The following is a 26,544-nucleotide window of genomic DNA, read 5'->3' as shown; positions in this document are numbered from 1 at the left end:
TTAACAACAGGGGTACATTGTAAGAAATGTGTCATTAGGCAATTTTGTTATTGTGTGAACCTCATAGAGTGTACTTACACAAACCTAGATGGTATTGCCTACCGTACACTTAGGCTGTAGGGCATAGCCTATTGCCCCTAGGCTACAAATCTGGAAAGCATATTACTATACTGAATATTGTAGGCAATTATAACATAATGGTAAGTATTTGTGTATCTAAACATAGAAAAGGTAATGTGTTGCACTAAGACATTATGTCACTAGGTAAAAGGAACTTTTCAGATCCATTATAATCTTACAGGGCTACTGTCTAATATACAGTTCATCCTTGACCAAAACATCATTATGCAGTGCATTACTATGGTTAATACATATATTCAGCTTCACTAGTAACCAGGAATATTCAAATGCTAACAATAATTCACCATTTTCATCCACTAAAGTGACAATAGCTGGGCGTCATCATGGTTCATGCCTGTAATCCCAGCATTTGGGAAGGCTAAAGCAGGAGGATCATTTGAAACCAGTTTAAGACCAGCCTGGGCAACATAAGGACACCCTGTCTCTACAAACAATAAAAAATTAGCCAGCCATGGTGGTGCTTGCCTGTGGTCCCAGCTACGCAGGAGGTTGAAGTGGGAGGATCTCTTGAGCCCAGGAAGTCAAGGCTGCAGTGAGCCATGATCATGCCACTGCACTACAGCCTGGCTGACAGAGCAAGACCCTGTCTCAAAAAATAAATAAATAAATAAAGTGACAATAATTTAAAAGAGTAATAATAGTCATATTGAGGATGTCTGCTCTTACTACTCTTATTGTATATTTATTATATATTGTATTAAAGGGCTTCATCAGTAAGAAACAGCAAAAAGATAAAATAAAAGATTAGAAATAAAGAATGACTGTCTACAAAGAAAGTCCCAAACAACCTACAAAACTTCTGATAAGAGATTTTCCGGGCAAGATGACTGAAAAGGAACAGCTCCGGTCTGCAGCTCCCAGCAAAACCAACGAAGGAGGCAAGTTATTTCTGCATTGCCAACTGAGGGACCCAGTTCATCTCATGAGGACTAGTTACACACTGGGTGCAGCCCACGGAGGGCGAGTTGAAGCAGGATAGGGCATCACCTCACCCAGGAAGGAAGCACAAGGGGTTGGGAAACTCACCCACCTAGCCAAGGGAAGCCATGAGGGACCACACCATGAGGGATGGTGCACTCCGGCCCAGATGCTATGCTTTTCCCACAGTATTCACAGCCTACAGACCAGATTCCCTCGGATGACTACACCACAAGGGCCCTGGGTTTCAAGCACAAAACTTGATGGCCGTTTAGGAAGACACTGAGCTAGCTGTGGGAGTTTTTGTTTGTTTGTTTGTTTTTTCACCTCAGTGGCACCTGGAACCCCAGCGAGGCAGAACCATTCACTCCCCCTGGAAATGGGGCTGAAGCCAGGGAGCCAAGCGGCCTTGCTCAGCAGATCCCACCCCCATATAAGATCCATTGGCTTGAAATACTCGCTGCCAGCACAGCAGTCTGAAGTGGACCTGGGATGCTCGAGCTTGGTGTGGGGAGAAGTGTCCAGCATTAATGAGGCTTGAGTAGGTGGTTTTCCCCTCACAGTGTATACAAAGCTGCCAGGAAGTTTGGACTGGGCAGAACAAACGGCAGTGCCACAAAGCCACTGTAGCCAGACTGCCTCTCTATATTCCTCCTCTCTGGGCAGGGCATCTCTGAAACAAAGGCAGCAGCCCCAGTCAGGGGCTTATAGATAAAACTCCCATCTCCCTGCGACAGAGCACCTGGGGGAAAGGGGCGGCTGTGGGTGCAGCTTCAGTAGACTCAAACAATTCTGCCTGCTGGCTCTGGAGAGAGCAGTAGATCTCCCAGCACAGCGCTCGAGCTCTGCTAAGGGACAGACTGCCTCCTCAAATGGGTCCCTGACCCCCATGCCTCCTGAGAAAGAGATACCTCCCAGCAGGGGTCGACAGACACCTCATACAGGAGAGCTTCAGCTGGCATCTGGCGGGTGCCCCTCTGGGACGAAGCTTCCAGAGGAAGGAGCAGGCAGCAATCTTTGCTGTTCTGCAGCCTCCACTGGTGATACCCAGGCAAACAGGGTCTGGAGTGGAACCCCAGCAAACTTTAGCAGACCTGCAGAAGAAGGGCCTGACTGTTAGAAGGAAAACTGACAAGCAGAAAACAATAGCATCAACATCAACAAAAAGGATGACAATGCAAAAACTCCATCTGAAGTTCACCAACAGCAAAGACTAAAGGTAGATAAATCACAAAGATTAGGAAAACCAGTGCAAAAAGGCTGAAAATTCCAAAAACCAGAATGCCTCTTCTCCTCTAAAGGATCACAACTCCTTGCCAGCAAGGGAACAAAGCTGGACAGAGAATGAGTTTGATGAATTGACAGAAGTAGGCTTCAGAAGGTGGGTAATAACAAACTCCTCCGAGCTAAAGGAGCATGTTCTAACCCAATGCAAGGAAGCTAAGAACCTTGGTAAAGGGTTAGAAGAATTGCTAACTAGAATAACCAGTTTAGAGAAGAACATAAATGACCTGATGGAGCTGAAAAACATAGCACAAGAACTTCGTGAAGAATACACAAGTATCAATAGCTGAATCGATAAGCAGAAGAAAGGATATCAGAGACTGAAGATCAACTTAATGAAATAAAGCATGAAGACAAGATTAGAGAAAAAAGAATGAAAAGGAACAAACAAAGCCTCCAACAAATATGGGACAATGTGAAAAGACCAAATCTATGTTTGACTGGTGTACCTGAAAGTGATGGGGAGAATGGAACCAAGTTGGAAAACACACTTCAGGTTATTATCCAGGAGAACTTCCCCAACCTAGCAAGACAGGCCAGTATTCAAATTCAGGAAATACAGAGAACACCACAAAAATACTCCTCAAGAAGAGCAACTCCACGACACATAAAATCGTCAGATTCACCAAGGTTGAAATGAAGGAAACAACGTTAAGGGCAGCCAGAGAGAAAGGTCAGGTTACCCACAAAGGGAAGCCCATCAAACTAACAGTGGATCTCTTGGCAGAAAGCCTACAAGCCAGAGGAGAGTGGAGGCCAATATTCAACATTCTTAAAGAAAAGAATTTTCAACCCAGAATTTCATATCCAGCCAAACTAAGCTTCATAAGCGAAGGAGAAATAAAATCCTTTCCAGACAAGCAAATGCTGAGGGATTTTGTCATCACCAGGCCTGACTTACAAGAGCTCCTGAGGGAACCACTAAATATGGAAAGGAAAAACCAGTACCAGACACTGCAAGAACAAACCAAAATGTAAAGACCATTGATACTATGAAGAAACTGCGTCAACTAAAGGGCAAAATAACCAGCTAACATCATAATGACAGGATCAAATTCACAAATAACAATATTAACCTTAAATGTAAATGGGCTGAATGTCCCAATTAAAAGGTGCCAACTGGCAAATTGGATAGTCAAGACCCATTGGTGTGCTGTATTCAGGAGACCCATCTCATATGCAAAGACACACACAGGCTCAAAATAAAGGGATGGAGGAATATTTACCAAGCAAATGGAAAGCAAAAAAAAAAAAAAAAAAAAAAAAAAAAGCAGTGGTTGCAAACCTAGTCTCTGATAAAACAGACATTAAGTCAACAAAGATCAAAAAAGACCAAGAAGGGCATTACATAATGGTAAAGGGATCAATGCAACAAGAAGAGCTAACTATCCTAAATATATATGCACCAAATACAGGAGCACCCAGATTCATAAAGCAAGTTCTTAGAGACCAACAGTGTGACTTAGACTCCCACACAATAATGGTGAGAGACTTTAACACCCCACTGTCAATATTAGACAGATAAACGAGACAGAAAATTAACAAAGACATCTACAGAACTCTCCACCTCAAATCAACACAATATACATCCTTCTCAGCACCACATAGCACTTATACTAAAATTGACCACATAATTGGAAGTAAAATACTCCTCAGCAAATGCAAAAGAACGGAAATCATAACAAACAATCTCTCACACCACAGTACAATCAAATTACAACTCAGGTTTAAGAACTCACTCAAACTGCACAACTACATGGAAACTGAACAACCTGCTCCTGAATGACTACTGAGTAAATAACAAAATTAAAGCAGAAATAAATAAGTTCTTTGAAGCCAGTAAGAGCAAAGACACAACATACTAGAATGTCTGGGACACAGCTAAACCAGTGTTTAGAGGAAAATATATAGCACCAAATCTCCACAGGAGAAAGCAGGAAAGATCTAAAATCAACACCCTAACATCCACAATTATAAGAAATAGAGAAGCAAGAGCAAACAAGTTCTAAAGCTAGCAGAAGACAAGAATGAACTAAGATTAGAGCAGAACTGGAGGAGATAGAGGCATGAAAACCCCTTCAAAAATCCATAAATCCAGGAGCTGTTTTTTTAAAGATTAACAAAATAGATACACCACTAGCCAGACTAATAAAGGAAAGAGAGAAGAATCAAATAGATACAATAAAAAATGATAGAGGGGATATCACCACTGATTCCAGAGAAATACAAACTACCATCAGAGAACACTATAAACACCTCTATGCAAATAAACTAGAAAATTTAGAAGAAATGGATAAATTCCTGGACACATACACCCTCCCAAGACTAAACCAGGAAGAAGTTGAATCCCTGAATAGACAAATAACAATTTCTGAAATTGAGGCAGTAATAGCCTACCAACCAAAAAAAGCCCAGGCCCAGAAAGATTCACATCTGAATTCTACCAGAGGTACAAAGATGAGCTGGTACCACTCCTTCTGAAACTATTCCAAACAATAGAAAAAGAGGGAATTCTCCCTAACTCACTTTATGAGGCCAGCATCATCCTGTTACCAAAACCTGGCAGAGACACAACAAAAAAAGAAAATTTCAGGCCAATATCCCTGATGAACATCAATGTGAAAATCCTCAATAAAATACTGGCAAACAGAATCCAGCAGCACATTAAAAAGCTTATTCACCACGATCAAGTTGGCTTCATCCCTGGGATGCAAGGCTCGTTCAACATATGCAAATCAACAAACATAATCTATTACATAAACAGAACCAATGACAAAAACCACATGATTATCTTAATAGATGCAGAAAAGGCCTTTGATAAAATTCCACACCGCTTTATGCTAAAAACTCTCAATAAAATAGTTATTGATGGAACATATCTCAAAATAGTAAGAGCTATTTATGACAAACCCACTGCCAATATCATACTGAATGGGCAAAAACTGGGAGCATTCCGTTTGAAAACTGGCACAAGCCAAGCTGCCCTCTCTCACCACTCCTATTCAACATAGTATTGGAAGTTCTGGCCAGGGCAATCAGGCAAGAGAAAGAAATAAAGGGTATTCAAATAGGAAGAGAGGAAGTGAAATTGTCTCTGTCTGCAGATGACATGATTGTATATTTAGAAAACTCCATCGTCTCAGCCCAAAATCTCCTTAAGCTGATAAGCAACTTCGGCAAAGTCTCTGGATACAAAATCAATGTGCGAACATCACAAGCACTCCTATACACCAATAATAGACAAACAGAGAGCCAAATCATGAGTGAACTCCCAATTCACAATTGCTACAAAGAGAATAAAATACCTAGGAATCCAACTTACAAGGGACGTGAAGGCCCTCTTCAAGGAGAACTACAAACCACTGCTCAAGGAAATAAGAGAGGACAAAAACAAATGAGAAAACATTCCATGCTAATGGATAGGAAAAATCAATATCGTCAAAATGGCCATACTGCCCAAAATAATTTATAGATTCGATGCTATTCCCATCAATCTACCATTGACTTTCTTCACAGAATTAGGAAAAACTACTTTAAATTTCACATGGAAACAAAAAGAGCCCATATAGCCAAGACAATCCTAAGCAAAAAGAACAAACCCTGAGGCATCAATGCTACCTGACTTCAAACTGTACTACAAGGCTACAGTAACCAAAACAGCATGGTACTGGTACCAAAACAGATATATAGACCAATGGAACAGAACAGAGGCCTCGGAAATAACATTATACACCTACAACCATCTGATCTTTGACAAACCTGACAAAAACAAGCATTGAGGAAAGGATTCCCTATTTAAGAAACGGTGTTGGGAAAACTGGCTAGCCATATGCAGAAAAAATTTAAACTAGACCTTTTCTTTAGAACTTATACAAAAATTAACTCAAGATGGATTAAAGATTTAAATGTATGACCTAAAACCATAAAAACCCTAGAAGAAAACCTAGGCAATACCATTCAGGACATAGGCATGGGCAAAGATTTCATGACTAAAACACCAAAAGCAATGGCAACAAAAGCCAAAATTGACAATGAGATCTAATTAAACTAAAGAGCTTCTGCACAGCAAAAGAAACTATAATCAGAGTGAACAGGCAACCTACAGAATGGGAGAAAATTTTTGGAATCTATCCATCTGACAAAGGTCTAACATCCAGAATCTGCAAGGAACTTAAACAAATTTACAAGAAAAAAAACAAACAACCCCATCAAAAAGCAGGTGAAGGATATGAACAGATACTTTATTTATTTATTATTATTATTATTTTGAGACGGAGTCTTGCTCTGTCGCCCAGGCTGGAGTACAGTGACGCGATCTCGGCTCAGCTCACTGCAAGCTCCACCTCCCAGGTTCACGTCATTCTCCTGCCTCAGCCTCCCAAGTAGCTGGGACTACAGGTGCCCGCCACCACGCCTGGCTAATTTGTTTTGTATTTTTAGTAGAGACGGGGTTTCACCCTGTTAGCCAGGATGGTCTCGATCTCCAGACCTCATGATCTGCCTACCTCAGCCTCCCAATGAACAGATACTTTTCAAAAGAAGACATTTACATGGCTAACAAACGTGAAAAAAAAGCTCATCATCACTGGTTATTAGAGAAATGCAAATCAAAACCACAATGAGATACCATCTCACGCCAGTTAAAATGATGATCATTAAAAAGTCAGGAAACAACAGATGCTGTAGAGGATATGGAGAGATAGGAATGCTTTTACACTGTTGGTTGGGAGTGTAAATTAGTTCAACCATTATGGAAGACAGTGTGGCGATTCCCCAAGGATCTAGAACTAGAAATACCATTTGACACAGCCATCCCATTACTGGTATATACCCCCAAAGGATTATAAATCATTCTACTATAAAGACACATGAACACATATGCTTATTGTGGCACTATTCACAATAGCAAAGACTTGGAACCAACCAAAATGCCCATCAATGTTAGACTGGATAAAGAAAACATGGCACATATATACCATGGAATACTGTGCAGCAATAAAAAGGAATAAGTTCATGTCATTTGCAGGGACGTGGATGAAGCTGGAAACCATCATTCCCAGCAAACTAACACAGGAACAGAAAACTAAACACCACATATTCTCATTCATAAGTGGGAGTTGAACAACGAAAACATATGGGCACAGGGAGGGGAACATCACACACCAGGGCCTGTCAGGGGTGGAGGGCAAGGGGAGTGATAGCATTAGGAGAAACACCTAATGTGGTTGATGGGTGCAGCAAACCACCATGGCACATGTATGTAACAAGCCTACATGTTCTGTACATGTATCCCAGAACTTAAAGTATAATTTTTAAAAAAATTCTAATAGAATTATAAGTAAGTTTAGCAAAGCTGAAAAACACAAGTCAGAACACAAATCAATTTTGTTTCTATAAATTAGCCATAAAAATTTGGAAACTTAAATTTTAAATAAAATGCCATCTATAATAGCATCAAAAATCATAAAATACTTAGGGATAAACTTAAAATATGTGCACTCTTTGAATGCTAAAAATCACAAAACAATGATGAAAAAAATTAAAGAACACCTAAATAAATGGACGAAGGTATGTGCTCATAGGTAGGATAACCCGATATACTGTTAAAAGATCAATTCTCTTCAATGTGATTTATCAATTTAATGCAATCCCAATAAAAATTTCAGCCTTTTTTTTGGTAGAAATTGACTAGATGACTAAAATTTGTAGAGAAAAGCAAAGGACTTAGAATAGCCAAAATAATTTTTGGAGAAAGAAAGTTTGAGGACTCTCACCACCTGATTTCAAGACATCTTACAATGCTATAATAATCAAGAGAATGTGGTATTGGCACAAGGGCATGTAGATTAACAGAACAGAATAAAGAGTCTGGAAATTAACCTACATGTCAATCAAATTTTGACAAAGGCCCAAGGTAATACAATAGAGAAAAGACTGTCTCTTCAATAAATAGTGCTTGAACGATTGATCCTCTATATGCAAAAACTTGATCATAAACTTTACCACATATATACAAAAATTAACTCAATATGGTCATACAACTAAGTGCAAAATCTAAAACTATAAAGCTTCTAGGAGAAACCAGAAGAAGAGAAGAGAAGAAGAGAAAAAATTGCTCACAACCACGGGCAAGGCAAAGCTTTCTTAGATATGATACAAAAAGCATGAGCCATAAAAGAAAAAATTTTACTAAATTGGACTTCATTAATATTAAGGACTACTGCTCTTTGGAAAGCATTGCCAAAAAAGTGAAAGACAAGCTACTGAATGGAAGAAAATATTCACAAAACACATAAAGGATTTGTATCTAAAATATATTTTTAAAACTTTTAAAATTCAATTATAAGAAACAAAAAAACACAATTTTTAAAGTGGGCATTGATTTAAACAGACACTTCACCAAGAAAAGATACCAATGACAGATAAATACACAACAGGATGCACAATATCATAAAAATAAGAGAAGTACAAATTAATACTGCAATGAGATACCACTACACACTTAGTAGAAAAGCTAGGATTTTTTTTTAAAGGAAAAATGAAAGAAAAAACTGACAATACCAAGGGCTAGTTCAAATGTGGAGTAACTGAAATTCTCATATTGCTAGTGGTAATGCAAAATGGTACAACCACTATGGAAAAAAAAATTTAGTATATTTTTAACTGAATCATACACTTATACTAGCCAGCAATCCCACTTCTAGATATTTACTTAAGAGAAATGAAAATATGTGTCTGGAGAAAGAATATATGTAAATGTTGAGCCGGGTATGTTGTCTCTCACCTGTAGTCCCAGCTACTCAGAAGGTTGAGGCGGGATGATCACTTGAGCCCAGGAGTTTGAAGCTGCATTGAGCTATGATCCTGCCACTGCCTTTCAGCCTGGGCAACAAAGTGAGTCCTTGTCTCAAAAAACAAACAAAAACAAAAACGACTATACATGAATGTTTATAGTAGCTTTATCTATAATAGCCAAAAACTAAAAACAACCCAAATGTCCATCAGCTGGTAAATGGATAAACAAATTGTTGTATGTTCATAAAATATAATACTACTTGGTGATAGATTGAACTACTGATACACAATGTGGATATATCTCAAAAGCATTGTGCTAAGTGAAAGAAGCCAGATTCAAAAAATTACACACTGTAACTTATATAACATTCTAGAAGTGGCAAAACTAGATCACATCAATGGTTGCCAGAGACAAGGGTTAGGGGAAGAGACACTACAAAGTGGCACTAAGGAAGGGTTTGGGTGATGAAACGTTCTATATGTTGGTTGTAGTCTTGATTACAGGGCTGTATGTATTTGACCAGGATCATCAACTATACATCTAAAAGGGGTAAATTTTACTAACCATAAATCAGACCTCAATAAATCTGACCTAAAAAATCTGCATGTACAGTGTAACTTTTTTAAATCTATAGTTTGATAAGAAATTTTTAGAAATATGTTACTGTATCCTTCTGTCTTTTGCCCTCCTTATATTTGACCTTCTCCCAATTCAGCTAGAGGCTGAAAGTTGTTTTAGTGAAAATACAAAATGAAAGGAGTCAGTGTTAGGCAGAGGACTTATACATAAAGAGGTTTTAGTCTATGGCAGAAAGAGAGGAAGCAGGAAGGCAGGGAGAGAGGCAGGGAGGGAAGGAAGGAGGGAAAAAGGGAGGGAGGGAGGGAGGGAAAAAAGTCTTGAAAGCCAAGATTTATTGAGAATGAATTCTGTTATCCTAAAAATTCCTTACAAACCAAGGCTCAGCAAGTTAAGCATAACATTTTCAAAATCCAAAGGTAAAGAGAATTCAAAAGGAGGAGTATTGCTGACTGAGAGGAGGAGAGAAACAGAGAAGAAACAGGCACACAATTAGATGTTCTTAGGGTCATTAAAATGGAGGGGAAAGAAGGGTAGAGAGGGTCAGAAGAACTCCCAGGGAGTCCCTATTCCCTCAGTGTAGCCAAAGGACACTGACAGCCTCTCAGAGGAGCCGAGCATTCAGTAGAGCGCTACATGCAAAAGAGCCCAGGATAAATGGCTGATGAGAGTGTTCAGCAGCATGAAGCTCCTGAACTCCCTAGAAAGGGTTCTGGAAACATACCTCAAAACTATAGTCATTTCTCTAAAGAGGGCATCAGTGTTTGGGGAACTTAGGGGAAGTGCAATGGAAGACAGACTTTCACTTTTTAGTATGTACTTCTGTTTTGTTTCAATATTTTATTACAGAGAATATGTGTTATTACTTGTGTAATTAAAACCATATTTTAAAAGAGAAATCACTAAATACAGAAAAACACAAATAATGAAATTTAAATCATACATAATGCCAGCTTCCAAAAATAATCATTTTTCACATCTGATGTGTATAGTTCCAGTATCATAGAAAATATACTTTTATGTAAAATTATAATTGTCCTGTAATGTGATTGTGTAACCCATTTTCGTAACATGACATATTATGAACATTTTTCCACATAATTGGAATCTTAATTATGAATGTCATTTTCCAGTACAGACTGTTAATGAAATCTCAATTACCCCTCGATCTTTTTCATGTAACATATCAAGAAAGCATTTCACCATTGAATAGTTCTTAAAATACACGTATAGTATTTCACTGTATTTGCATACCATAATTTATTTAACCAACATCCTATCTTTGAGATTTAAACATGTTTGGGGGAGGAAACAGCAAATAAGAACAATGCTGAAGACAGGTTTTTTTCACAGACACGACTTGTTTTTTTTTTGTTTGTTTGTTTTGTTTTGTTTTTAAGAGACGGAGTCTTGCTCTGTTGCCCAGGCTGGAGTGCAGTGGCACGATCTCGGCTCACCACAACCTCCTCCTCCCAGGTTCAAACAATTCTCCTGCCTCAGCCTCCTGAGTAGCTGGGACTACAGGCACACGCCACCACGTCTGGCTAATTTTCTTTTGTACTTTAGTAGAGATGGGGTTTCACCGTGTTGCCCAGGCTGGTCTCGAACTCCTAAGCTCAGGCAAAGGATAAATTTCTATTGGTGAAATTGTTGGATTAGAACCAAGAAAAACCTTAGACTACTTGATACATATCATCAAGTTTTTTTCCAGAAAGTTTGAGCCAATTTTTACCTAAACTAGTATAAAGCGGCCCATTTCTCCCTTTTATACTGAGAATTACTATTTCAATCTTTACAATAGGATCTATGAAAATCATGTCTCATTGATGTTTCAGTTTTTATTCACTAATGTTATCTTTACTTTTTTCCTGTATTCACTAGCTGTTTGTATTTTTTCTTTTGTGAGTTTCCTTTTCATATCCCCTTCTCTTTGACTTCTAGAGTTAGAAGGATTTATCGCTCAGGTGTTTATAGAAGAATGCAAAACCCTGTTTTTGGGGAAAGTAAATGTTTCTCATGCCAACTCTGTACAAAATGCTTGTAACATTAAATGTCAACACAATGAAACTTTTCTTCAAGGACCAAGGAAAACATGATCCAGGCACACTGTTTGACAGCAACGTAAGGATGCAAGTCTGGTAGTATTATTTTTGAAAGCCAACATTCATAAAGGTATTATTATGGGCCAGCCACTGCGGTAAGAAACTTGTAAGCATCATCTCATATAACCCTTTCTTAATTCTGTAAGATAGGTATTGATAGCAAATGAGGATGTAGAGATACAGAAAGAAGTCTCAGAGATGGTAAGTGCTGTGACCAAGGTATTTTATATGTCCTTAAACTGTCTCTTTTACTGACCAAACTTTTGGTATTCTTCAAATGACTGTGTGCATCTGTCTGTTTCCTTAGCTTAGATGTGAACTCCTCAAGATGAGGCCATTTCCTCATTCTTCCACACCCTCTCATCTCTCCATTTTCCTTTCCCCGTACTCCTTCCTTAGGTAGGCAATAGACTTCACCACTGGGTCACATCAAGCACAGAGCAAGGACTTGGTGGCTTTTTAAACTCAACAGTGGAATCCTCCTAACGCTTGCCATTAACAGCCAAAACGGACCTCATGAGTCACCTGGCCCAACCCTAGATTTTATATGCCACTCTGCCGTGGAAATGGCCACCAGCCATAAATAGGCAAATAGAGAGGCATGGTGTTTCCCTCTTTTTCACTACCCTGTACTTTCTTTGGGAGCCGTGGGTAAGTAAACCTGTAAGCTGGCACAGTTTTGCATCACAGATCCTAAGACTTTCTGAAAGGTCAGCTATCTTCATCACTTCTCTCTGTATCTTGGTTACACTGATCCAAAACACCAGCCTCCAGTTCAGCAGAACATTTGATACTGTATAGTGATAGGGACCATGACATTATTAAGTGATCAAGCTTCTAAATCTGACAAACATCACATGGACCCATATTAGCCAGCTTTTAAAATGCAACATTAATGCCTTAAGGTCAAAGCAATGTATCCATTACTGGCCTTTAACTTGGAAGTCTGAAAGGGACTACAGTTTGAAAATAAATTGAGTCAATTTAATGGCTATTTCTTCAATTTGTAATGCGATGGGTAGCATTACAATACAGGCAAGAAATACAGCAGACATTTTATGTGACCATCATTAGAGTTCATTATAAGCCATCCATAAATGATTCACCCAGTCTTCTCTTTACTAGTGAAAAATTATCATCCATATGTGTTCCAGTACAGCAGGCAAGTATAGGAACTCAAAGGAGCAAATCCTATTGTGGGACAGTAGCACCTCCTAATCTATGTTTTATTGATTAAGTCATAAAAGTGATTTCAGCCCTTATTATGTGTGTGGTGCAGCGTGGGAACACTTCTTCCCACTCTTCACTCCTTCCATACTGAGGGAGCTCAAGTAGGGTAACACCCTTGGCCTGCCTCCACTGCTTTACCAACGCCTAAGGGGAAGTGGAGTGACACAGCTGAGCCAGATACCTTGTCCAGCATTTTCTTCAGATGTGAGCTGCCCACAGGGTATGGGAGCGTTCCCTTGCTTTCTGACGTCCCATCTTCATTATGAGGAGACCTGCCGAGTCCTGCATCTCCTCTGACTGGGTCAGGCTACTTCATTCTTGGGATCAGATTCAGGATACCCACTTGATTCTCACAATAAGTTACAGCTTCAACTCAGTGTTTATCACAATAAAGATGGCGTTTTGGCCTCCCATTTGATAATCTTTGACTTATGTTCTATTTTGTTATACACCCAGGAGGAAAAGAAGGATATAATTTGTTTGGTGCATTCTCAATGACTGCAACATTTCATGGGTTTGGAATTGAAAATTCCACACCAAAAATTGAGCAAAGGCATGGAATTGGGGGAGAGCAAAATATTTAGGCAGAGAGGCATTCAATAGGGCCAGGAAATGTGTCCATGAACCTTGTGCTGTGGTGGTTAGGCAAGGCATTTGGCTCTTGGTGGTTACATTAAGTCAGCTTTACCTGTCATGACCTGCACCAGTGGATGGAAAGCTCTAAGCCAGCAGCATGCTGTGTTGACCATGGTGGGGAGCTGTGGCTTATGGTGGCTCTGTCCACAGGCTAAAGACTGTTTCTCTAGAAGCAAGTTATCTCAGATTCTGTAATGGTGTTTAAAGTAGCCTTTATATGGCATTTATTAGACAGCATGGCCATATCTGAAAAAGCTTCAATAAAACCACCACCTTGGACTAATATACAACTCCATGCCAGTACTGCCTAGAAACTTTAAAAATGAACAAAAACTAATCGTGTACAGTTCCATCTGTATCTTGATTACACTGACCCAAAACACTGACCTCCCAGTTCAGCAGTCACCTGATATGGTATAGTGACATTCAGAAAGCATTTGTTAAGCACTTATCACGTGTCAGTCTTTCTGCGAGGAATAAGAAATGCAGAGACGTACAATATAGAGCACACTGAGCTCAAGGTGCTCCCTTCCAAAGGCCACTACAACACAAAATGGTAAATGCTGTCATCAATGGAGCCAGAGTGCTACGGTAACACCAAGAAAGGTGCCTAATGCCAACTTAGTCAACAGAGGTGGATCAGAAAGCTTCCACAGAGAAGTGATATGTTCCTTGAGTCTTTAATGGCTGGAGAAAGGTAGCTGACCAAAGAGGCACAGGGAAAGGAGGAATATTCCAGGAAGAAGGAGCCACCTTTTCTCAAAGGAGATGAGTTCAGGGAATGGTAAATAATGTAGCTGGAGGGAAGGGAAGCCACGAAAGGTCAGAGAAGAGTGCCAGGAAAGAAAGATAAATAAGGAACAAGGGCAGAGTGGTCAAAGGCTGCTAGGGAATTTAGCCAGGAAGTAGCAAAATTAGATATGCCTCTTAGAAAGACAACTCTGGCTACAGTGCAAAAAATAAAAGGTAGAAAGCAAGCCTGGAGACAGGTAGACCCTTAGGAGATGACTGCAGAAATCCAAATGCATGTGATATTGGCCTAAAAGAGGGGAGTAGCCTTGGCATTTATTCTTTCATTCCTTTCCTCTCTACATTCATTCCTTCATTCAACAGGTAATATTTAAGTGCATTTAACATTCTCCAGGCACCATTCTAGGTACTGGGAATACAGCAGTAAACAGTAGAGAGAGAGAAAAAAAAATGTATATATCTTTTTTTTTTTTTTGAGATGGAGTCTCACTCTGTCACCCAGGCTGGAGTGCAGTGGCATGATCTCGGCTCACTGCAACCTCCGCCTCCTGGGTTCATGCCATTTTCCTGCTCAGCCTCCCAAGTAGCTGGGACTACAGGCGCCCACCACCACATCTGGCTAACTTTTTGTATTTTGTTTAGTAGAGATGGGGTTTCAGCGTGTTAGCCAGGATGGTCTCGATCTCCTGACTTCGTGATCCACCTTCCTCAGCCTCCCAAAGTGCGGGGATTACAGGCATAAGCCACCGCGCCCGGCCTAAAATGTGTATATCTAATAGAGAGAGATGAGTGTTACAGAGAGTACCAGGGTAAGCCAGGAACAATGGCACTTGCCTGTAGTCCCAGCTACTCAGGAGGCTGAGGTAGGAGGATCACTTGAGCCCTCCCATCTTAGTGGCACAATCATAGCTCACTGCAGCCCAGGAGTTCAAGGCTGCAATGAGCTATGATTGTGCCACTGCACTCCAGCCTGGGTGACAGAGTGAGACTTTGTTTCTAAAAACAAAACAAAGAGAGAGAGAGAGAGAGAACCAAGATAAGAGAGAAAACAATGCTGGGGCCAAGGTTGCTGATGGGTGGGGTGAATAAAGAGGAAAAAGCTGGTCTGGGAGCCAAATCAAAGCTGGAATTGACAGCAATTAGCAGATAATTTGCTGGCTGTTGTGCATGTGCCACATGTGGAGTTTGGAAGGAGAATGGAGGTGACAGTGGAAGGAAAAAGAATTGTTAATGATGGTTCCCAGGTTTCTGATTTCTGGAACTATATGGTCCAAAAGTGCCACTAACACTCATAGGAAATAAAGAAGGGCTCATTGTCCCACTGGGGTTTAAAATGCCCAATTCCACGGCGGCTCACGCCTGTAATCCTAGCACTTTGGGAGGCCGAGATGGGTGGATTCCCCGAGCTCAGGAGTTCGAGACCAGCCTGGGCAACATGGTGAAACCCTGTATCTACTAAAATACAAAAAAATCAGCCAGGCCTGGTGGCAGGCACCTGTAATCCCAGCTGCTCAGGAGGCTGAGGCACGAGAATTGCTTGAACCCAGGAGGCAGAGGTTGCAGTGAGCCGAGATCGTGCCACTGCACTCCAGCCTGGGCAACAAAGTGAAACTTTGTCTCAAATAATAAAATAAAACGCTCAATCCATGGGGCTGGGATAAATACACATAGGTGCAACTACTAATAACAATACTAATAGCTGATAGTTAAATTCTCTTTGTTACAACTAGTGTAACTAGCTAACAGTTGTTGAATGTTTACTATGTGCCAGGCTTAGTGCTTAGAGAGGTAAAGTAATTGACCTGAGATTACACAGCAAGAAAGTACACAATCAGCGCCAAGCCATTGTTTTTCTAAAATCATTGTTATTAGCCATTTTGCTCTACCTTCTCCAACCAGTTCTGAGACTAGGACACTAAATCACCTTGCGTTTGTCTTCCCAATCAAGACCATCACTGAGGATGCTGGCCAGTCTGTCAGTCTACTTTACACTGTGGAAAGATTTACTTTTAAACTGAAGTTAGTAAGGCAAAGACAAAAACAACAACAAAACAACAATCAAGCAGTAAGTAATTTGTGCTTTGCCTTAAGAAACCCATGTGCTTGACCTATAAATCAATATACTCCATCCCAAAAATGGGAGCATCATAAAGAGAAACTTCAAAGATAAAGTTAGATAAAAATTAGAAATCAAGGTTGATTTAGGGAGGAAGAAAAGGCCAGGTGCTGGTTAAGCGATAACTCTAATTTCTTTGCTTTGCATCTCACCGTATCAATAAATGACCCAAAGAGATTGTGTCTTTCTGTTTCACACACATGTGTACCAAGCAATGGTTTCTGGGTTAGCTAGTTGCTTTTTAAAGAACAGAAACAGCATTTGCATCCTATATCCATTTTTATTCTCTTGACACCTCCTAGAATATGGCTGTCTTCTCCAACAGCACTTGTAAAAGCATTACTAAACAAAATAAAGACAGAAAGGAAAAGGTTTGTTTACTCACTCTAAACTTAAATGGGAAAGAAGCAGCAGGAAAGTTTTATTTATGTTTTTCAACTACTAGCAAGCTCAGGCAATCATTGACAAAATCGTTTTCTACCCAGGTGGCTTTATCAAGTTAAATGATTTCCTTATTAATCAGAAATACAAAGGGCAGGAGAAGCTAGTACAATGTAATAGTGTGTCCGGAATTGGTGGGTTCTTGGTCTCGCTGACTTCAAGAATGAAGCCGCGGACCCTCGCATGAGTGTTACAGTTCTTAAAGATGGTGTGTCCGGAGTTTGTTCCTTCAGATGTTCAGATGTGTCCAGAGTTTCTTCCTTTTGGTAGGTTTGTGGTCTCACTGACTTCAAGAGTGAAGCCGCGGACGCTCACAGTGAGTGTTACAGTTCTTAAAGATGGCGTGTCCAGAGTTTGTTCCTTCAAATGTTCAGATGTGTCCGGAGTTTCTTCCTTCTAGTAGGTTCGTGGTCTCGCTGACTTCAGGAGCAAAGCCGCAGACCTTCGCAGTGAGTGTTACAGCTCTTAAATGCTGCGCGTCTGGAGTTATTCGTTCCTTCCGGTGGGTTCGTGGTCTTGCTGGCTTCAGGAGTGAAGGTGCAGACCTTCGCTGTAAGTGTTACAGCTCTTAAAGTTGGGTGCAGACCCAAAGAGTGAACAGCAGCAAGATTTACTGCAAAGAGCGAAAGAACAAAGCTTCCATGGCATGGAAGGGAACCCGAACAGGTTTCTGCTGCAGGCTGGGGCAGCCTGCTTTTATTCCCTTATCTGACCCCACCCACATCCTGCTGATTGGTCTGTTTTACAGAGAGGTGATTGGTCTGTTTTGACAGGGTGCTGATTGGTGTGTTTACAATCCTCTAGCTAGACATAAAAGTTCTCCAAGTCCCCACTAGATTAACTAGACACAGAGCACTGATTGATGCATTTACAAACCTGGGGCTAGACACAGAGTACTGATTGGTGCATTTACAATCCTTTAGCTAGACAAAAAAGTTCTCAAAGTCCCCACTAGGTTAGCTAAATGCAGAGCCCTGATTGGTGCATTTACAAACCTTGAGTTAGACACAGGGTGCTGATTGGTGCATTTACAAACCTTGAGCTAGACACAAAGTGCTGATTGGTGCATCCACAAACCCCGAGCTAGACACAGAGTGCTGATTGGTGCATATACGATCCTCCAGCTAGACATAAAAGTTCTCCAAGACCCCACCCGACTCAGGAGCCCAGCTGGCTTTGCCTAGTGGATCCAGTGCCTGGGCCATGGGTGGAGCTGCCCACCAGTCCCACACCACGTACCTGCACACCTCAGCCCTTGGGTGGTAGATGGCACCAGGCGCCGTGGAGCAGAGGGCGGCGCCGGTCAGGTAGGCTCGAGCTGTGTGGGAGCCCATGGAGGGGAGGGAGGGGGAGGAGGGTGGGGTGGCGGGGGGGGAGAGAGAGAGAAAGGGAGGGGGAGGTTGTGGGGGGCAGGGGGAGGGGGGACAGTGGGGGTGGGGGGTGGGGAGAGGGGAAGAGGGAAGGGGGAAGGGAGGGGAGAGTGGGGGAGAGTGGGGGAGAGAGGGGGCAGGGGAGGGGGTGCAGGGGAGCTAGGCGGAGGGGACAGCATGGTGGGGTGCAGGACCCAAGCCCTGCCCCGTGGGGAGGCAGCTGAGGCCCGGTGAGAATTCAAGTGCAGTGTGGGCGGGCTGGCAGTGCTAGGGGACCCGGCGCACCCTCTGCAGCTGCTGGCCCAGGTGCTAAGCCCCTCACTGCCCAGGGGCCGGCCGCTCTGACTGTGGGGCCCACTGAGCCTGCGCCCACCCTGAACTCGTGCTGGCCTGCGAGCACTGTGCGCAGCCCCAGTTCCCACCAGAGCCTCTCCCTCCACACCTCCCCGCAAGCCGAGGGAGCTGGCTCCAGCCTCCACCAGCCCAGAGAGGGGCTCCCACAGTGCACCGGCAGGCTGAAGGGCTCCTCAAGTGTGGCCAGAGCAGACGCCAAGGCCGAGGAGGCACTGAGAGTGAGCGAGGGCTGCTAACACATTGTCACCTCTCAATAGGATTATTTTTGGAAGTGATGTTAGGTTTTTAAATTGTAGCTTTCTAATGTGTACCCTTTTATTTGAACATGTGCTTCAAATGTGCAAGTGTCCAGATGTCTAAAGGATGCCAGCAAATCTGATGTGACGGTTAAACTCACCCCAAATTGTTGAGAGCTCTGTTCCCGGCCAAGCCATCATGAGCTATTACCTAGATGACAGTAATCACTACCAATTTCCAAATCACTTCCCGGCTTCCAATCTTACCACCCCATACTCTTTTCTCTACAAAGCAGCCCATTCATTCTTATTGCTGTACACTATTGCATTGAGTGAGTATATGTCAGTTTATCAATCCATTCTACTGTTGATGAACATTTGAGTAGTTTAATGCTGCTGCAAATCTTCTAGTATTCATCTTTTTGGTACGCATACAGGCATAGTTTAGTTAGGTATATTTAGTTAGGTATATTCCTTGGAGTGAATTGGCTGAGTCATGGGGTAGATAGATAGATAGATATACCCCATGACTCAGCAAATTCACTACAAGGAAGTGAACATATACACATGTTCTTCTTCAGTGAATACCACAAATAACTTTTTAAAGTGACAATTGACATTGCATTTTTATTTAGCCTTACCCTATTTCCTATTCTTTCAGCAGTTTCTGCTGCTGAGCTCAGAATGGCCTGCTGAGCTTCCAGTGATTGCCTGATGGCAGCTGTGGGGTTTTCCAAGCTCTCACAGTATCAGGAGTACCTCTAACTTCTTTCTACTTCCTCCCACATCATTTCTGATACCACACAGATCTTGTAGCTTTTGCTCCTACCTGGTAGTATGTACGTGTACATGGGGATATTGTATCACCAGTCATGATGTAAATATCTTTCATGGGGTTTTGGCCTTGCTATTCTGGTTACTCTATTGGGGAGTGGTGTTCTGGTAGGTTCGACGACTGTATGACTGCTGCCATCTTTCCAAAATCTTCTACATATCTCCCTATGTCTTCAATTGTCACATGTCCTTATTTTTTATGTACATTATTTAAAACTTTCTATGAATACCGCTGTCTATTTTAGGCTATTTGATTTTATTCTCTGGGTGGCTAACTGATCACTGAAGATTCATGTTCCCTTTTCATAATGTGGAATTGTTGATGAATATGGCTTCTTAACCAGGGGCCACATTTACCAGCTCTCTTGCCTTAAAAAGGGGCCATGTGATGACTTCTGGCCAATAGAATGTGAACAAAAACGATCTGTGTCACTTTATGGGCCTTGGTGGCTGAGTATCTTACATGCTCATGTTCTCTTCCCCAAGACTTCACAATTTCATTTCAGATGACCTCACAGGTCCTCTTCCCCTTTAGCAGGAACTATGTATGGCTTGCATCAAGGATGGTAGTATCATAAAACGAAAATAATTTGGATCGCTCTATGAGTTAGGACCCCATCAGTAAATAGCTGGGGCACCCAAAAAATAACACAGTTTAAAGAGGGAACTATTGAAATGAGTGGGCAAAGTGACAGGATTTAACAGAGAATGGTGAAAAACCCAGGGCTAGGAACAGTAGGAAGGTGTTATCACCCAAGTCTGGAAGGAGAAGGGGAGGGATTCACATACATGTCACCTAGTAAGAGCTGTAGCCATGGGAGAGTGGCCACAGATAGAGAAATGAGCCATGAGTGAAACAATAAAGACCTGAGTGGGCCTCTTCTCTCACCTCCAGTCTCCTATTAGTGCCTCCCTTTGGCAAAACCCACTGGAAGCTACAGGCAAAGGAGTTTATGTGATGCAGTCCATAGAGGTGATAGAGCAGAGAGGGCAAGGCAGAGAAGGGGCAAATAGACAACATCCAACAGACTCCCTGAGTCACTGCCTAGAGGAGGGCTGTCAAGGAAGGTAGCCTGACCAGTAACACCAGCATTAGTCTTAGTGTGTGTAAAGTGTTACCTGCTAAGCCTCTAAGATTTAGAGATTGTTTGTTCCAAAAGTTAACCTGCCTTAAATATAACTGGTCTATTTAGATTTTCGCATTATCCTTTTTGTATCCAAATTGGTTTTCCAAAAACTATCAGGGGAAATAAATAATAATCCCCTAAAAACGTAAATACGTGAATTTTAGCAAGATTGTTTACATAAATTGTTAATAATTCTACTTTGAAATTGTAGCTACTTATTCTGCCTGTAGATATCAAAGAGCTGCTGTTTACAATGGCAGCTCAAAAGTGAGGGCACTGTGTGCAGGAGATCAGAGTAGGGGGAAATGAGAAAAGTCTTTTTTATTCAAAAATGCAAACATAAGGAGTAGAAAATATTATGGGAAAATAATTAAATGAATATGATGGAAAAACTTTTCAAGACTTCACTCTTCCATTTCAGCTGGCCTCCTTCTTTTTAGTCCACTCTCCATCCTCTTTCCTCAATGGAAATGCCTGTTACTCTGAAGCTAGCCCCTACTATCTTGAAAACAGGTTCTTTCCACCTTCCTCCATCCCTGCTGTGCTCCAGACCCGAAGCCTTTCGTCCTCATCTTACGTTGACACACTGTCCCTATGCCTTGCTACATGAGTGGTTAGCTATTTTTATAACTTTATTCATCATCTATTAAAAAGATTGGGTGCCACCTAGGCAATACCATTTTGAACATAGGAACGGACAAAAATTTTATGACAAAGATGCCAAAAGCAATTGCAGCAAAAGCAAAAATTGACAAATGAGATTTAATTAAACTAAAGAGCTTCTGCACAGCAAACGAAACCATCAATAGAATAAACAGAAAACCTGCAGAATGGTAGAAAAGTTTTGCAAACTATGCATCCAACAAAGGTCTAATATCCATCATCTTACAAGGAACTGAAACAAATTTACAAGAAAAAAAACAAAAACAACCCCATTAAAAAGTGGGCAAGTGACATGAATAGACACTTTTATTTATTTATTTATTTATTTATTTTTTGAGATGGAGTTTCACTCTTCTTGCCCAGGCTGGAGTGCAATGGCATGGTCTTGGCTCACTGCAACCTCCACCTCCCAGGTTCAAGCGATTCTTCTGTCTCAGGCTCCCAAGTAGCTGGGATTACAGGCGCCCACCACCATTTCTGGCTAATTTTTGTGTATTTAGTAGAGACAGGGTTTCACCATGTTGCCAGGCTGGTCTCGAACTCCTGACCTCAGGAAATCCACTCGCCTCAGCCTCCCAAACTGCTGGGATTACAGGCGTGAGCCATCACACCCCGCCGAACAGACACTTTTCAAAAGAAGACATACATGTGGCCAACAAGCATATGAAAACAAGTTCAACATCACTGATCATTACAGAAATGCAAATCTAAACCACAATAAGATACAATCTCACACCAGTCAGAATGGCTATCATTAAAAAGTCAAGGCCAGGCATGGTGGCTTACGCCTGTAATCCCAGCACTTTGGGAGGCTGAGATGGGCGGATCACCTGAAGCCAGGAGTTCGAGACCCACCTGACCAACGTGGTGAAACCCCATCTCTACTAAAAATACAAAAATTAGCCGAACGTGGTAGTGGGTGCCTGTAGTCCCAGCTACTCAGGAGGCTGAGGCAGGAGAATGGCTTGAACCCAGGAGGCAGAGATTGCAGTGACCTGAGATCACGCCATTGCACTCCAGCCTGGGCGACAGAGTGAGACTCTGTCTCAAAAAAAAAAGTCAAAAAAATAACAAATCCTCATCCTGAAACCAAAACCCGGCAGAGATACAAAAAAGAAAAAGAAAACTTTAACCCCAAATCCTTGGTGAACACTGATGCAAAAAACCTCAACAAAATACTGGCAAACTGAAATTAGCAGCACATCAAAAAGCTTATCCACCATGATCAAGTAGGCTTTATCCCTGAGATGCAAGGTTAGTTCAACAAATGCAAATCAATAAATATGATTCATCACATAAACAGAACTGAAGACAAAAACCACATGATTATCCCAATAGATGCAGAAAAGGCTTTTGGTAAAATTCAACATGGCTTCATGTTTAAAACTCTCTGTAAAATAGGTACTGAAGGAGCATACCTCAAAATAATAAGAGCCATCTATGACAAACCTACAGCCAACATCACACTGAATGGGCAAAAGCTAGAACCATTCCCCTTGAAAACTGACACAAGATAAGGATGTCCTCCTATTCAACATAATATTGGAAGTTCTGCCCAGGGCAATCAGGGAAGAAAATAAAATAAAGGCATCCAGGTAGGAAGAGAGGAAGTCAAACTATCTCTGTTTGCAAATGACATGATCCTATGTCTAGAAAACCCTGTAGTCTCACCCAAAGCCTCTTAAGCTGATAGACAACTTCAGCGAAGTCTCAGAATACAAAATCAATGTGTAAAAATTACTAGCATTCCTATACACCAACAACAGTCAAGCCGGGAGAAAAATTAGGAACACAATCCCATTCACAGCTGCCACAAAAAGAATAAAATAACTAGGAATACAGCTAACTAGGGAGGGAAAAGATCTCTACAAGGAGAACTCCAAAACATTCTCAAATAAATTAGAGATTAACACAAACAAATGGAAAAGCATTTCATACTCATGAATAGAAAGAATCAATATAAAAATGGCCATACTGCACAAAGCAATTTATAGATTCACTGCTATTTCTATTAAACTACCACTGGGATTCTTCACAGGACTGGAAAAAACTTTTAAAATTCATATGGGGCTGGGCACGGTGGCTCATGCGTGTGATCACAGCACTTTGGGAGGCCGAGGCAGAAGGATCACTTGAGGTCAGAAGTTAAGAGACCAGCTTGGCCAACATGATGAAACCCTGTCTCTACTAAAATACAAAAATTAGCTGAGTGTGGTAGTGGGCGACTGTAATTCCAGCTACTTGGGAGGCTGAGGCAGGAGAATCACTTGAACCCAAGAGGCGGAGGTTGCAGTGAGCGGAGATGGCGGTGAGCTGAGATCACACCACTGCACTCCAGCTTGGGCAACAGAGTGAGACTCCGTCTCAAAAAAAAAAAAAAAAAAAAAATCATATGGAACCAAAAAAAGAGCCCAAATAACCAAGGCAATCCTAAACAAAAAGAACAAAGGTGGAGGCATCACACTACCTGACTTGAAACTATACTACAACAGGGCTACAGTACTCAAAATAGCATGGTATTGGTACAAAAACAGATACATAGACCAATGGAACAGAATAGAGAACCCAGAAATAAGGCTGCACACCTACAACTATCTGATCTTCAACAAACCAGACAAAAACAAGCAATGGGGGAAGGATTCCCTATTCAATAAATGGTGCTGGGATTAACTGGCTAGCCATATGCATAAGATTGAAACGGGATCCCTTCCTTGTACCATAAATAAAAATTAACCCAAGATGGATTAAAGACTTAAATGTAAAACCCAAAACTAAAAACCCTAGAAGACAATCTAGGCAATACCACTCAGGACATAGGCATAGGCAAAGATTTCATTATGAAGATGCCTAAAGCAATTGTAACAAAAGTAAAAATTGACAAATGGGATCTAATTAAACCACAGAGCTTCTTCACAGCAAAGGAAACTGTCAACAGAGTAAGCAGACAACCTACAGAATGTGAGAACATTTTTGCAAACTATGCATTTCACAAAGGTCTATTATTAAGCATCTATAAGGAACTTAAACAAATTTACAAGAAAAAGACAAACAACCCCATTAAAAAGTGGGGAAAGTACATGAACAGACACTTTTCAAAAGAAGCTACATGCAGCCAACAAACATGTGAAAGAAAACTCAGCATCACTGGTCATTAGAGAAATGCAAGTCAAAACCACAATGGGATACCATCTCACACCAATCAGAATAGCTACTATTTAAAAGTCAAAAAATAAGAGATGCTGGAGAGGTTTACAGAAAAAGGAATGTTTATACACTGTTGGTGGGAGTGTAAATTAGTTCAGCCATTGTGGAAGACACTGTGGCAAATCCTCAAAGACCTAAAAATAGAAATGCTATTTGACCCAGCAATCCCATTACTGGGTATATACCCAAAGGAAAATAAGTTGTTCTATTATAAAGACACCTGTATTCATGTGTTAATTACACACTATTTACAATAGCAAAGACATGGAATTAACCTAAAAGTCCATCAATGATAGATTGGATTAAAAAAAAGTGGTACAGGCTGACTCTCTTTTCAGACTCAGCCCGCCTGCACCCAGGTGAAATAAACGGCCATGTTGCTCACACAAAGCCTGTTTGGTGGTCTCTTCACACAGACACGCATGAAATTTGGTGCCATGACTCGGATCAGGGGACCTCCCTTGGGAGATCAATCACATGTCCTCCTGTTCTTTGCTCCATGAAAACGATCCACTTACAACCTCAGGTCTTCAGACCCACCAGCCCAAGGAACATCTCACCAATTTTAACTCTGACTCAGCCGGCCTGCACCCATGTGAAAGAAACAGCTTTATTGCTCACACAAAGCCTGTTTGGTGGTCTCTTCACACGGACGCGCATGAAACTGGAGTCCTCACGCCCACCAGCCCAGAGTGCTCTCTAGAAGAAGGCTACAGACACTTCCTGGCTCACTCCTCCAGACGTTAGCTGTCTTGCTGAAACTCCTTTTTTCACCCTTGAAAACCACTGGAAGAATGGCCAAGAACCCAGCTATCCTGAGGCTGTGACCGTCTATGACAAGCCGGCATCTTTCTTTCAAGAGACACCTCTGGACCTGCAGCACCGACTCTTCATGAAGCTGGGCAGCACGCACTCTCCGTTCAGGGCCCGCTCTGAACCTGAGGACCCAGCCAGGAGCGGTCGGCCTTCATGAAGCGGGATGCTGGGAGCGGGCTGGTGATGCGTCTCCACGAGCGGCCAGCCCTGCTGGTCAGCAGCACAGGCTGGACAGGTCTGCACGACCCATGCAACACTTGAGAGGACGAAGACTTCTCCATCCTGCTGGCAGCTTTAGAAAAGTTTGAGCAACTGACTCTTGACGGACACAACCTTCCTTCTCTCGTCTGTGTGATAACAGGCAAAGGGCCTCTGAGGGAGTATTATAGCCGCTTCATCCACCAGAAGCATTTCCAGCACATCCAGGTCTGCACCCCCTGACTGGAGGCCGAGGACTACCCCCTGCTTCTAGGGTCGGTGGACCTGGGTGTCTGTCTGCACACGTCCTCCAGTGGCCTGGACCTGCCCATGAAGGTGGTGGACATGTTCGGGTGCTGTTTGCCTGTGTGTGCTGTGAACTTCAAGTGTTTACATGAGCTGGTGAAACATGAAGAAAACGGCTTGGTCTTTGAGGACTCAGAGGAACTGGCAGCTCAGCTGCAGATGCTTTTCTCAAACTTTCCTGATCCTGAGGGCAAGCTAAACCAGTTCCGGAAGAACCTGCGGGAGTCGCAGCAGCTCCGATGGGATGAGAGCTGGGTGCAGACTGTGCTTCCTTTGGTTATGGACACGTAAATCCTGGGCCAGAGACTAAAACCCCAGGACCCCTGCTGTCCTTCCCGCAGCTTCTTCTCGGAGTCTCAGGGCAAACCCTTTCGAGCAGCGCCTCCCAGTGGCCAGAAGCTGAAATGACGGCAGTGGTGCCGCCTGGTGAATGAATTGGTTCTGTG

General features: G+C 41.9%; 1 protein-coding gene and 1 pseudogene across 1 annotated transcript in view; one reads left to right on the top strand and one right to left on the bottom strand.

Moving 5' to 3' along the window:
- Positions 1-26,544, bottom strand: part of KCNAB1 (potassium voltage-gated channel subfamily A regulatory beta subunit 1) — a 494,315-nt gene that overhangs the window by 465,875 nt on the left and 1,896 nt on the right. The gene's annotated exons all lie outside the window — the stretch shown is intronic.
- Positions 965-26,544, top strand: LOC101137809 (chitobiosyldiphosphodolichol beta-mannosyltransferase-like; annotated as a pseudogene).

The sequence above is a fragment of the Gorilla gorilla genome, chromosome 2 (genome assembly GCF_029281585.2).
Source record: "Gorilla gorilla gorilla isolate KB3781 chromosome 2, NHGRI_mGorGor1-v2.1_pri, whole genome shotgun sequence".
Classification (NCBI taxonomy): domain Eukaryota; kingdom Metazoa; phylum Chordata; class Mammalia; order Primates; family Hominidae; genus Gorilla; species Gorilla gorilla.
This window is presented reverse-complemented; position numbering and strand designations above follow the sequence as displayed.